Below are 4,194 nucleotides of genomic sequence, written 5' to 3'. Positions count from 1 at the left end.
CCAAATTGGCAACAATTGAGCCGGGAGCTCAGAATATTAAAATGTTCAGGAAGGTTTTTTTTTTTTGTTTTGGGTTTTGGGGGTTTTTTTTTGTTTGTTTTTTTATAGAAACTTCTAATAATGCCAAGCAACTTTCAGAATGGTCTCATATTTGCTTTAAAAACACAATAGCCCCATTAGGCGGCTAGTAAAGGGCGCTGTGTATGTTCTCTGACCCAATCGCCAGAGACAGTCCCTTGCCAAGAGCATAGATCCGATGCATAAAGGAGGGTAGGTCCTGAAACATTTGGCGTGCGTGCTGAGTGATGAATGGTAAGGAGCCAGCATTATAATCGGGTGTGACTACAACCGCGTCTCGTCAAAGAGGAACAGGTATCGATGGAGAGCTTGTCAGTGGGAAAGACAGACCAGTGGGGGTATTGTATCCCCAGTGTCCGGGGACAGCTCCACAGACAGGTGTCTTTAAATCCCAGGGGCCCTTCACAAGCAGGGGCAGCAGGCAGCCCGCTGATCGTGGGTGCGTATGGGCACTGGGGGGTGGGGGGAGAGCTGGGGGGTAGGGTGAGGAGGGTGTGTCCAAGATCATAAGATAAGGAAACTCCCACTGAGCTGGAGTTTTGATGTCGTAGAACTGAGTGAGCTCCCAGCCTTGCTCCGGATGCAGAGACCGGATACTGACCATTTTCCCCCTTGCCCAGTATCAGCAGAAGGTAAACGCCACCTTCCAAGGCCCCAGGCATGCCGCAGTAAGACCGTCGGACTGCGAAGACGACGCAGGATGGACAGCGTCCCCTCCAAGGGCTCCTCCGTCTGAGCTCCTCTGTCACGAGCACATGGACCCTTCTGGACTGCAGCCTCAGCGGTGGACGTGGACGGGGGAGGAGGAGGGAGTCCTCGTAGACAGTCCCCGTGTCCTCTTACTTCCCCAGAAAACCAATCACTCTCGGACACTAATCAGCTTTAGAAAAACACTGCCTCAATTCCTTTAATGCAAGAAGCTGCTCTCTTTACACCTCCCACCCTGGCTTCTCAGACAGGCAGCCGTGCGACGGAAATGCCACCGGCCTCTCCATCCCTCACGGACCCCCGAGGCCATCCAGGGGCTGGGTAAAGAAACTGACCTCTTTTCATTAAGGTCCCTCATGTCTGGGTTTCAAGAAGTCAGTATTCATGGGTCAATTATAAAGCGTTACATCTCACCAGACTTTATTTAATGGTGTTGAAATGGATGGAAACATTGAAAATACATACACATACCGTAAAGGATAATGAAGAAAGATCCATGAAGCCTATTCAATCATGCGCTGAAGAGCAGCCCGCTGGCTGTTTATTGATTTTACAATGGATGTGCTGTTGCCTGCCCAGTAAAGGAATTTAAATATGAAAACTGAATGATCTCCAATGGGACATAGAGACTTAGTTGCCGACGTCCGCCATCAAGGATTGGACAGAAGCCAACGAGACTTGTGCCAAACGGCAGCACCCACCTCCCAGCTCTGCCCCTTTGTCTCTGCTACAGCAGAGCTCTCTAGGCTGAGGGCAGGTTGAATCCACAAGTCTAACTACTGGTTGTTTTTCAGAGAACCACGTATTTTTGATGCAAGGTATTTAACCTAACCAGATAGTTGACCCAATCCTCCTATTTTACTACTAACGAAGCAAAAATGGGTTTTAAGATGGCACAACTAGCTAATGGTAGGGAAAGGCAGGCCACGGCTCTTACAGCAATTTGAGATTATCTGTATATTTAGTTTTGATAGTGTTTAATTGGGTCAATTTAGCAGCTCTTAATGTTTCACCTTTTAAATTACTTCCTCAAAAAGTATTTCTGTGGCCATGCTGGCCAGTCCAATAGTCACCAGCTACCTGGGCAATTGACCTCTTAAAATGTGGCTGCTCCAACTCGAGATGTTCCACAAATTTAAGACTTAGCATGAAAACAAAAAACTTCTAAAATATCTTACCCGTATTTTGTATCAATTACATCTTTAAATAGTCATTTTTGATTGATTGGATTAAAGAAAATATGCTATTAAAATGAGCTACACCTGTTTATCTTTACTTTTTCTAGTGTGGCATTTTTAACGAAAGCCTGCGGCTCACACATTTTGTCCCTTTTGGACAGTACCGATTCATAGGACAGCCCTTAACTGCACGAAGGACAGAGCCCCCAAGGGTCTTTCTTTGCCTGACTTGGCCAGTGGTGGGAGCAAAAGATACGAGGACCAGGGCACATCTGTTCGGAGGACTTCGAAGAGTACTTAGCTGGTGAAGGAAGAGAGGCTTGCAAGAAACATCATACAGTGACGTATACAAAAGCATAATTTGCCATCAATGAAACAACTTCAGATTAATCCTTGATTAACATGCCTGCGCCGCTCCAACTTGTAGAAGAACATTACCAATCGTGACAGCGTGAGAGCCACCACCTGCCTTTTGCATTAAGAGCAGATACTTTCCTAGAAAAATTATAACCAAAAACAATGTCCTAGAAATCAGCTGTCTTTAAAAAGAGAGCTGCCCATTGTAAATACCCAAACCAGACAGACAGACAGACAGACAAATATATAGAAAAAGAAAAAATAGACATAGATAAAGATGTGGACGGATGGATGGATGGATGGATGGATGCGTGGATGGATGGGTGGATGGATGGATAGACAGATACACAGGTAGATACATAGATAGATACATAGATATCTAACCCCTTATAAGTGAGAATTGGACACAGTGGTTACCTGAATTGAAAGCTACAGGTCAGCACTGAGGCCTCCTTAACTTATAACAGTTTGAATGCAACCTCCTCCCGACAGAAAACCAGATGCTCCTCTTTATAACAAAGAAATGTTTTTAGTGCAAAAATTCACTGCGTTCATCTAGGAGGGAAATGATGCTTTTGTCCAAATCAATAGGTAACTTGCGATGCAGCAACATATCCCCTACGGCAACAAGACAACGGACGTGTTTTCACGGTCACGGAGGCATTCTCTTCTTGACAAAGAACGCTCGTTATTTTTCAAGGGGTTTCATGTTTCAGTAAGCCGTGCAGGTACCCGCGTGGGGACAGTGTTGGCTGACGGCTGAGAACGCCCGATTGCCGGACCGGAGCGCAGAGGCACTCCCACAGCTCGGAAAGCGATGTGGCTGTTTTCTGAGTCTCTCCTTAGGAGCAACTATTGAGGCTGTAACCAGAAAAGATTCTGGAGGTTTCTGCGATAACCATGCACACATAATTGCCATCTGCAGAGGTAACCGAGGAGGAGGAAGCAGCGAATCCAGGAGCTGTAAGATGGTCCCCTCTCCCCTCCCCTGCCTGTGTGCTCCGGGGCCAATGACCTATTGCCAAAGGCACTAAGGGTCATGTGTTAAGGGGATGACGGTGCTTCCCTGCCTGGTCTCCTCTCTTTCCGTCAGATGAACTCTAGGGCTCCGGTGCCTCAGCCCCTAGGAATGCGGGCTCCTGCATCTCCAGAGACAGAACTGTTGGCAATTACGAACCGTAGGCAACGACCAAAGAAACAAAACAAACCAAAACCAAAAAACAAAAACAAAGAAAGTATTATTCCCCTCCCCCAAATTTGTTAAATTTATTCTAATTTTACCCTCCCCTTTTCTCTCCCTCCCACTCCACCTCTTCAAATCCAAATGCCACTGGAAAAGAAAAGCATTCGGACTGATCTGGAATGTAAAATGCTCCCGGCTTTCGTGGTTACCTAGAAAACCTTCCTTAAGAAGAATATTTTATAGGTTTTTAGTTCAAAGCAGGAAAGGTCTCCTCTGCTCAGACTGGCCTCTCACGTGGAAGGGGGTCGTTCAAAAGACAATAAGGGCGAATATGTAGAATAAATCCCCAAGGACTGCACGCCTGTCACTGCTCAGCTGGGACGGGACTCCTCCACGACGCTGTACTCCTCCGTCCCGTGGGTGTGACCGGGGACGCAGGGGCTTCTACTTTAAAAGTCCCCCAAACCCCCAAGGCTGGGTATTGGAGCTTTAAAGGAGAAAACCAGCATTTTTCGTTTGCACGGAGGACCCAGCCAGGCTCCCGCAGGGCGAGAAGCCAGCAGCGCCTCGCAGGGAGCCCGGGGCCACAGGAATCGTTGCCATTTTGGAGAAGCCACATTTCTTCCACCTAGACTCGGAGCTGCGGCCCCTCCCCGCCCCCAGGCCTCACACCTGGGCCGCAGCCTGGGA

At 47.7% G+C, this 4,194-nt stretch overlaps 1 protein-coding gene across 4 annotated transcripts in view; it reads right to left on the bottom strand.

Annotated features, from left to right (window-relative positions):
* DIRAS2 (DIRAS family GTPase 2) overlaps positions 1-4,194 on the bottom strand; it is a 28,861-nt gene that overhangs the window by 21,843 nt on the left and 2,824 nt on the right. The gene's annotated exons all lie outside the window — the stretch shown is intronic.

The sequence above is a fragment of the Crocuta crocuta genome, unplaced genomic scaffold, assembly GCF_008692635.1.
Source record: "Crocuta crocuta isolate KB4526 unplaced genomic scaffold, BGI_CrCroc_1.0 scaffold41, whole genome shotgun sequence".
Classification (NCBI taxonomy): Eukaryota; Metazoa; Chordata; class Mammalia; order Carnivora; family Hyaenidae; genus Crocuta; species Crocuta crocuta.
The sequence above is the reverse complement of the archived record's forward strand: the minus strand, read 5'-3'. Positions and strand labels throughout refer to the sequence as shown.